This window comes from Sinocyclocheilus grahami, unplaced genomic scaffold (assembly GCF_001515645.1).
Source record: "Sinocyclocheilus grahami isolate Dianchi unplaced genomic scaffold, SAMN03320097.WGS_v1.1 scaffold147.1, whole genome shotgun sequence".
Taxonomy (NCBI): Eukaryota; Metazoa; Chordata; class Actinopteri; order Cypriniformes; family Cyprinidae; genus Sinocyclocheilus; species Sinocyclocheilus grahami.
The window spans coordinates 148,095-158,634 of record NW_015505326.1 but is presented as its reverse complement, the minus strand read 5'-3'; the positions used below and the strand labels follow the sequence as shown (position 1 = coordinate 158,634).

The following is a 10,540-nucleotide window of genomic DNA, read 5'->3' as shown; positions in this document are numbered from 1 at the left end:
GGATTACTAAGGCTATAGGCAGGTGAGTTTTTTTTTCAGGGTTGGAGCTGAACTCTGCAGGACTGCGGCTCTCTAGGACCGAACTTGCCTACCCCTGTCCTAGGGTCATGAGGATGTTGGAGCCCAGTGTCTCAGGCCGAAGTCAAGGAAACCCCCGGGACAGAATTGAATTGGCCTTCGAAAAAGGTTTCAATATTTTTGGTAATATTAAAAAAAATAATAATAATTTGTGTGGAGAAAAATGGTATATTGCATTGTTATATACTTTACTTTTACATAGTAAATTGTGACCAGGGGTTGTAAAGCTCAAAAACTGACACAAAAATCCCCGTAAAATTAGCATAAAGTGGTCGTTAATTTAGGTGGAATTCTTGTAAATAAGAAAAAAAAAGTAAATATTTTTCACAAACTGTAATACTTGGATGATTTTCATATAATTATTATTATTAGTATTTTTTAACAGACAATTATAACACTATACTTTGTGTTATAAATCCAATGACAGCTAACACTGCTGCATGAATGATTCTAATACGTCTGAGGGAGTGATGGCAAATTTGACATCTTTCCCTCATCTGACCAACAAAATCAATCTCTTATTTTTTATGTATGTATTTATTTTTTATTTTTTTACTCTTTTAGAAAAGTCATAGAAACGATGCTGTGGATTTTTTTTCTTCCTTTGGCTATTGGAGCATATGGGAATGCAAAAATTTATATTTTGTACATATGTTTACAACACCACAACTGTACAAACGTTTACCCAACTATGAAGACTTTTCCTTCAGAGAACCCCTGAAATGTGAAAAGGGTTCATTGTTTGAAAACTCTGCCAAAAATGTCCGTGTACACATATGTCTGTCCAGATTTCATTTGTGCATTTCCTGATGTTCAGTTATTGCATGTGACCGACAGTTGAGGCCCCGTCACCAGGGATGGTCAAGCGAGAAAAATTCTGCAGGCCGTGACTGAGCATTTGGTACCACATTCAGTGCCGTGCTCTGAGCTCCTAAGAACGGTTTATATAAAAAAGCTAGTCCCAGTCGCAGTCAGCCATGATGATCCGGCTAAACCTGCGCATCTTAACCAAGCACCTGTTATAAATGATTTGGAATTAGAGCTGCACACACTTAGCATTAGGAATTTGTGCATTTTCCCAAACCTATCTATGAGTAGATCATAGCTCTAGATTAGAGCACCTCTGTTAAATACATCCATTAAAAATGCATTTTTAATGCAACCTCTGAGCTCAGCATTCGTCTACAAACCTTTTTTTTTTTTCCTGCACTAAAGGACATAACAGTATTGCTCGGATTTCTTAATGGCAGACAAGCTTAATTTTAGTTTGGCAATCATGAGGTCACACATTAAGGAAGTGCTCAGATTTGAGATCAAGAGAGATGTGCAGCCATGCCTGAAATAAAAGCTGAAGATGAGGTAATTCTTCTGTACGTGTTTGTTTCTCCAAAGAGGAAGAATAGAACAAATGAGACATTTACATCAGCATTTCTCAAAACACTTCTCAAAAATATCTGATATTTTCTGTCCTAAGATAAACCACCAGTAGTCTCGAAATTATTCATGACTTAATAAATAATGGATAAAACATAAAATTGGATTCACTGGTTATTTTCTAAACTAGACAATATTGCCAAACAATAATAAGGCAACCTGAAATATGTGTTGCATTATTTAAAATAATGTTTAAGGGCACGTCCTGAGAATCAACTTATGAATATATTTTAAATGTCACAGTGTAGGTCAGTTCAAAGCACTAGGCTGGATAAATCCGAGACTATGCTTGAGCTTACAAGAGCTTAATCAATAAGTGGCATCTTAAGGTCAGTGATATCAATGCAGGTGTCCTCTGAAGGACATGTTCATATGTCTTTTTCATATGTTTATTTTTATCTACACTTCCATGTCTCAATGTGTTTCACGTATATACACCTCAATGTCTAATTTCTCGACAAGTAAAGTTATAAGTCTGCTTTAAATAGTGTTAATTTTCTTGGTGTGTTAAAATCCTAGACTATTCCTGCTAAGTCCTGTTTACCTGGTTAATTTGGGCTAAACATTGATTTGCATTCAGAGGTATATTTGCATCAGATTTGATGATGCATTAAATGGCTTCATGGCCATAAGTGTAAACTTTCCTTATTGTATGGCAAGTGCAGGTTAACATATTCAGTTTTAAATATTTTGTCTAGCTTGGTCACGTGAGTTTATTTAATTTCATTTTATGAGTAGGTAATTGCAAATGTCTCAGCTGCCTAGCGTTAATTCATTAAATACTGCACATTCTCTGTGCCTTAGCGTTCTCTAAAGCATCCGCTATGACTCATGTATCACACAGATATGCATCTTATTATGCTTTCATTCCAGTTTTGCCAGAAGCAAATTCATAAGCAACTGATTTCAGACCACTATGAGAAAGTTAGTGGCTGCCTCTGGACCAGAAACCTAATATTGTACACAACTATGTGAAGCATTATTGAATTATAAATACATTAAAATCATTCTTTGCTGCTAATTTTGAGAGTCTGTGGTTTATAAACCTTCCATTCCAGCATTGTCAGAACTCCTTAGTAATGACAACATTGACAGATTCATTATCAGTTGAACTGCATGCTGGCCAGACGGTGAAATTAAAATGCACATACACACCTGATTTGCTTCACACTGATCTCAATTGAACTGTTAATAAGTTGTTTTGTGGGATCGGTTTTGTGTCTTGGTAATGACTGTAATTGCAGGGACAAGATTTCTACCGTTTTGCATAATTATATTTTCGTTTTTTAAGTACACTACAATCACAAACTCTTACTTCTAAGTGGTATACTTACATGTAATAAAATCATAAGAAAATAAATAAATAATGGATTTTTCAGTTAGTCAAAAATTGATTAAATTAACAATAATGGGTGTGCAGTTTGCAGCTTTCATGTAAAATCCTGTTTTTTTTTCCTCAGAATTTTATTAATGTGTTTTAACACTAAATAGCTTTGATATATAATGCACACTGACATTTGACTGGGGATATGCTGTTATGCTGACTGATTCATTGAAGTAATGACACGTTATGACCAATGTGAAAGGAAATGTGTCATTATAAAATATGCTGACCACTGGCAACTAAAGCTGACATGTGATTCATGATTTTTTTCCCACTCATCTGTGAATAAACTGAGGCTGTGTCCCAATTCACATTCACTATTTCACTGACATACAGCAGAGCAGTTTAATTGACATCATGACTTCAGAACTCATTAGTTAAGGTTGCTGTGTTGGGATTTGTTTACAATTTTCAGGAAAATCAACCTATAAATGGCTGACAGTGTACTGTACTTAGAGCTGACTCTGCACATTCAACTGGGATAAAAGAAAGTATTTTAACAAATAACATAATATTCAAGGCCTGTGTTTTCTTGGCATGCAGTTGAAAAACAGCAGTTCAATGATACACTTAATTGACAGTTGTGCTCTATGCTCAATCTCAGTCAACTTGTCAAGGATCTCATTCAAAGAGTGTGGGTTTTATCCCATCCCAGCCTATAACATGTTTTGTTCTTGAGCGTCATGTTTAACCTCAGGTTCATCTTTAAGAGACAGTCCCTGCAATCAGTGTTCTGTACTCTGCTCAGTGACAAACACACTTTATATACTGTTTTTATGAAATGCTAATAGCTTTGTCAAATTGAAATGCTAATAACTTTGTTATCATGCTACATTTTGCATCAAATTTAAATTAAGCAATAAACTGGTATGAATTTTGAATACAGTCATGGCTAAAGGGCATTGCTAGGCACCAGTGGCATGCATTGGGTTGGGGGATTGGGTTCTCGAGCCCCTGGCACTTTAATCGCCTTTAAGTGACCTTTTGGCCTAATCAAGGTGCCCCCTCACCCCCGGACCACAATTTCTATTCAGGGCCACTACTCCCCTGCCTATATATAGATAAATATTAGGCATGAACTATAATCTGTCTATCAATACACATGTGGATGAAACCCCTTTAGCATGAATACTTTTCACATGCTTTCAATATGGCACTCAGGGCCTTATTGCTGTATAAAACAGTTAAAACATTTGGCAAGTTCATTAAGTGTTCTCGTTTCACTATAAGATACAGTCCCTGACATGGAAACGATAACTGAACAGCATTGTACATTTATGCATTTGGCATGATGCTTTTATCTAAGCAACTTACATTGCATTCAAGGTCTACATTCATGCATTCCCTGGGAATAAAAACCATGACTTTGGTGTTGCTGGCACCACTTTTTGAGCTACATGAATGATTTTATTGGTGTAATACAGTTATTATACTGCATAAAACTGGTCCTCGCATATGATTGGTCAAGCATTGGTCGTTCTGAGAGTGCTGGAATAACAGCACTGGGAATCTTTACTGTTTATAATATGACTCGGCTTGTTATTGTGTTCCCTCCCGAGAGACTGTCAGACTGTGCATTAGTGGTGGGGATTTTTCAGTGACTATTTCTACAGGTTACATTATTACACCAGTTGCGGCAAAGAGATTGTCTTCATGATTGACTTTTGATTAGTGTGTTCCCACTGGAATTTCCAACAACAAGTAGTGCACTTTAAATACCCATATGATGCACTTAAATAATTGTAAAAGTGAAGTGTAAAATGTCGGATACTTCATGCACTCAAATGTTGCAGCTTTAATTACGGACGAAAAGGGGAAGGGCTATCATTCCATATATCAAATCCATACCCAGGGTCATTGGAAATACATGAGAAACTTAACCTATCACTTCAGTTTGCTGTGGCTGTGTTTGGAACTATTTTCATTGGCAGTGCAAATTCAGGCAAGTATCTGGTAATAATGTGTCCAAAACTGTTAGTTAGTTGAAGTATTGTAAAAAGCAGAATCATATTTGCAATTATATTGTGTTCCCTGAATATCAACACTGCTTTACTGCAAAATCACAGTCATTTTGAGAACAACGGCACTCTTGCATTTGTAATATTTCTTAAATATAGGCCTAATGGTTAGAGAGTCGGACTCGTAACCCAAAGGTTGCGGGTTTGAGTCTCGTACCGGCAGGGATTGTAGGTGGGGGGAGTGAATGTGCAGTGCTCTCTTCCACCTTCAATACCACGACTGAGGTGCCCTTGAGCAAGGCACCGGACCCCCAACTGCTCCCCGGGCGCTGCAGCATAAATGGCTGCCCACTGCTCCGGGTGTGTTCACTGCTGTGTGTGTGCACTTAGGATGGGTTAAATGCAGAGCACTAATTCCTAGTATGGGTAACCATACTTGGCCACATGTCACTTCACTTCACTGTCACTTCACAATAGATAAAATAGGTTATATTTTTTGGATGCTAATTGGACGATACAGCATGCAGCATGTTTATGACAGAAGCTAATTGTGACTCCAAATACATTCAGAACTTTTTTTTTCCCTAAGTAAATGTGTTCCCATATGTTGCCATAATATAAACATTGCTGCAACACACTCTCAAGGCAATTCATAACTATTTTACATATACAAATTCAACTTTTTATGTATGAATTTGTATGACCTTATTTGTACATTTTTGTATGATCTTGTATGATCAGCCCCACTGACTGTTAATGTTTAGACAGTCATATGAGCCACATTGTTTTCTCATGAGACTGGGATGGATTTTGGATTTATCATTTGTGATGCCAGTTTGAGCATTTCATTCATCATTGGAATATTTAATTAATTTTTTGACAAGGTTACTGGATTAAAAAAAATAAATATATAGTTTATGCTATCCCAAATGATGGGAAAATATGCATTTCATTTTAGCTTTTGAGTTTGAGTTTAGCATTGAGAATTTGATTAATTATCATTGCATTTGAGAACTTGATTTATCATTTGAGCTTCCGTTGCCAAAAATGCAATTAAATAAATAAATAAAACACCCAAGGTTATTGTTGTTGTTATTATTATTAAATTGTGTATTGACCAATTAGCATCAATAAATTGTATTACCAGTTTCATGTTCTCATTTTCAACTTTCAAATATATTTTGACATGACAAGACATGACATCCTACATGTTTCATACTTTGCATGCTGAATTTAGCTCTTCATTAACATGGCACAGAGTTCTGTCATCAAACGGTATGCATACTAGCTCAAATGAATTGCATAGCAAAGCTTGATTGCCTAATTTGAGACAGTAATAGCCTTGAGATACCCCTCACCTGATCCTCTACCCGATAATCAGGGCTTCTGCGATAACACACACACAGGCTCTGCATGAATGGATGAGCACTCCCTATCCCCACAGGGACAGGTAAATCAACCTCAAAGCTGAGATATGAGAAGCCTTGGTTATTTGAACCAGCATATGTAAATGACAGCTATTTTTAGGCTCAGAGTCCTCACACTAAGTAATTCAAGCCCAGAATGCCTCGCTCCCTGTGTGTGTGCACGCGTGTGTGTGTGCGCGCGTGTGTGTGTGTGCGTGCGTGTGTGTGTGGCGAAAAGTAAGCAGTCTACATCAGTGTTGAGTGCCAGTTTGGCTAAACAGATATCAGTGATGTGTACCCCTTCTAATAGCTACTGAAGTAAAACACTGCAGCAATTGCTTGCAGATCTTCGCCACGTTTTTTCCACCGAGCACTTGGTGTCTGACAGCTCTTTACTCGTTCACTGCACACGAATGCCAGTTCATTTTCTCCATCCCCCAGTTTGTCTTTTCTTATTTAGATGAAGCACATTTGTATCACACTCAATGCACCTGCATGTCGTTGATCCCAACCGACAATGCACGCTCTAAGCCACTTCTGAATGTGAAGATGGATGGCTACAACGAGGCTAGCCATGTATGGGATTGATGCCAGTGCAGAGACTGAAATTGTAGTTACTTTCCGAGGCTGTTCACAATCTCCACAAGACAACCCAAAAGGGAAATTCCACTGTTTTTTGATATCAGACTTATTTAATCTGTATCGACAGACTCTGTTGTCAGAGGGTTGTTGTTTTAAGAGAGAGATTCCTCATATTGATACCATGAGTAGCTTGTATAACTTTTTTTGAAATCATCTAGGCATTTATTGTTCCTTCGTTCCCAGGGCTTGTCCCACAACTTCGGAAAAAAAGCAGCGAGTGCATTAGATAGTACATTCTTTGGATGTTTACTATGTCACAATGGTGCCTAGAGGACACAGTTATTGCTCTTTTTATTTTATTGTTCTTTCATCTCCCATTTTGGGTTCAGTTGTTCCAAAATTGTGGTTTCTCTTCTTCCTGGCCACAAGGGCACCCTGGGACTCCACAAACAGCCCCAGTGGGGTCAAGGCTCATTTGTAGAACCAACCAAGAATAACGGTCATGTTCTTTGGCTAAGGACATTTGATGAAGTTATAGTTATGTTTAATGCTCAGTTATGTCTAATTTAAGAATCAACTTTGTCATAGAATTTTCTCATAAAGGGTTAGGCTTAATTTTGGCCTAAATAAATAAATATTGACACAAATGAGGCAATTGCCGACATGCAGTGATTGTTTAGAGCTCCAAAGGTTAATATCTAATTTAATGTGATGTAGTTACACATTTCATATACTTGCTTATTAGTAATATTAATAACACTTTATTTTAAGGTGTCCTTGTTACACGTTACATGTACTTACTATTATAATAACAATTAATTATGCATAATTGCATGCAAGTAACCCTAAGCCAAACCCTAATCCTAACCATATAGTAAGTACATGTAGTTAATTAATATTACTCAGTGCTTAAATGTATAATTACACTGTAACAAAGATACCTTAAAATATAGTGTAACCTTAATAACAGTGAATTGTGCATAATTACAATCATCTAACCCTAAACAAAACCCCAATCCTGACCATAACTCTATAGCAATTACATTTGTGGATAATTATTATCATTCAGTACTTATTTGTGTAATTACACTGTAACAACATCAAGTTAAAATAAAGTATAACCATCTAAAGTTATTGGCGATTTGCATAGCTTAGATCATTTGGTCTTGGATGCATGGAATGAGTTCATGAAATCTCTGACATGTACCTAGCAACCAAAGTCAACTAATCCAATCACAAGTTAAGTCATTGTTGTGATATTTTCTGAAACTGTAGAAATACGTCCGATGATTGATTGATTATTTATTTCATGCCTCATTCAAAGCATTTTTTTCCCGACTGATGTTAATGTGTAATGTCCACAGACACGTACATGTCATTTGCATCTAGAACAACCTATTCCATAGTGTTCTTTCTTATACATAAGCTTCTTTAGTTCCATATTTAAAGTTCTATCTTGAAACTGCAGAGTAATGTAGCCCCGGTCACATAACATATTTCCCAAAGCTAAAGCATCACAGCTTTATCACTTTTAGCATATCACCTTGTTATGTAATTTCCCTACAAGAAAGCAGGAAGCGAGAGATGCTAGCTTGAAAAATCAGAGGTCAGATTTAGTTCACAGTCAGAAAATGGGTTGTTTAAGAGCGAAAACAACAACTGTTGTCTGATACTGGCCATATCAATTTTGGTTATTTTTTTTTCATAATTCTTTTCACTCCTTTCCATTGTCACACTGACATATGATTAATGCAGCTGTTTCTACTTTGTCAAGTCATTTTTATACAAATTTGCTGGAATAATGGATCTGTAATTAAGCTGTAAAATGACCCTTTGTGAAGCTCAGAGCACCATGATTACATGTCATACGAGGTCCATTGTTACCCAGACAAATTGAAAGTTCTGATTAGCACTCAGTGAAAAGTCTCTTTCTTTCTTTCTTTCTTTCTTTCTTTCTTTCTTTCTCACATGATACCTTGAGAACCAAAGGATAGGGACATTGTATCAATGCATTTTTAAGGAATAAACATACCAAATCTCCAGTTTAATATACATTTATTGTAATAAGTATAGTGTAGCCATTACAGTCATAACCTGTGTCAATTAATTGTAATGGTGGTATGTATTGATTTCAGTAAATTAAAACACTGGGTAACACTTTACTTGAAGGGGTGTGCATAAGACTGACATGACACCTTCATAATCATGACATGACACATGTCATGAATATGACGGTTTTTATGCATGTTTATGACAACTGTCATTAAGTGTCATTCGCTCAGTTATGTCATTTTTAATGTAAATATGACATTATTTGACCTAACCCTAACCTAACCCTACCCCTACCCTTACCCCTAACCCCATTATTTGACCTAACCCTATCAAACAATGTCATCTTTGCATTAAAAATTACATAACTGAGTGAATGACACTTAATGACAGTTGTCATAAACATGCATAAAAACCGTCATATTCATGACATGTGTCATGTCATGATTATGTAGGTGTCATGTCATGATTATGAAGGTGTCATGTCAGTCTTATGCACACCCCTTCAAGTAAAGTGTAACCAAACAGGGTACTATGTAAATGTGAGAAAGCCCAGCCTCCCTTTGTGTACTTTGATAGTTCAGGTAGTATCATATCAAACTTCACCAAAGTAGGTATAGAGAGAGAGTGGACGTATAATATAGTGTGAGAGGTCTGTATTTATGTTTTTATTTCAATATAAACTTTCTTCATGTAAACACAGCAACAATAAATAAGGATGATATGGAAAATACATATTTTAAATGCATAGTGACATTAGTAAAATAAAGCAGCAGATTTTCTCTGGATTGGTATTCTTCACCTGCCAATTTCAGCATAACATGCACGAACCCACATTTCTGCTGACCTAGAGGAAGCAGCATTGTGTGTGGAGACAGGAACATGCAGGTTTTTCTTCATATTGCTACAAAATCAGACCTCAAAACAACTAAATATGTTTTAGGACAGCTAATTGTTTAAATTATATGATATGTTCACTGTAAATTCCAATTAGTAAACCTTACTTAAAAAAAGCATGCAAACCGATTGCCTTGAAAAAGCCAAGTAAAGTGAAATAAGAATAACAATTTGTAATAACAAAGGTTTATTTAGTGTTGTAAACTTACACGCAAGTTCTGGTAACTCAGAAAACCGACTGGTAAACCGATTGCCTCAAAAAAAAACAAGTAAGCGTTACTCCACTAATTTAAGTGCTTCAAATATCCATTACAAATTACTGACAACAATGTTCCATTCATCACACACACATACAATTACACATACATTTAAGGTAGTTGAAAGTTCAAAGTTAAAGGTAATGTTTTTAGATTTTTTTTCTCAACGCAGTTTTAACTTGTATTACAAACATTTTGAAACAAAGCAAAAACAATCTGATATAGGGTATGCTTCTTGTAAACAGTGGAGGTAGCAGTACAATGAATAAGTATGGCACTGGGTTGGCCACACATGTTTCCAATGTTTTTTTGTTTGTTTTTCCTGTCCCAAGTCAAGCATTACACTGTAAGTGTTCTTCACAGTATTAAGGTAATCCAAATGTACTGTACCAGTGATCCAAACATAGCACATGGCAGTCCGGAAGCAAATGGCTGAGGTAGACCCTGGAGACTGTTCTTTGCAGTACTACCCTGAACAATGATGGTAAAAGACAC

At 36.3% G+C, this 10,540-nt stretch overlaps 1 long non-coding RNA gene across 1 annotated transcript in view; it reads left to right on the top strand.

Moving 5' to 3' along the window:
- The first annotated feature begins 218 nt into the window (after positions 1–218).
- The window catches only part of LOC107591894 (uncharacterized), an 11,948-nt gene continuing 1,626 nt past the window's right edge, over positions 219–10,540 (top strand). Inside the window, exons 1-2 of the long non-coding RNA XR_001609917.1 lie at positions 219–231; positions 6,356–6,360. This is a non-coding gene — a long non-coding RNA (uncharacterized lncRNA). The remainder of the gene's footprint in view (positions 232–6,355; positions 6,361–10,540) is intronic.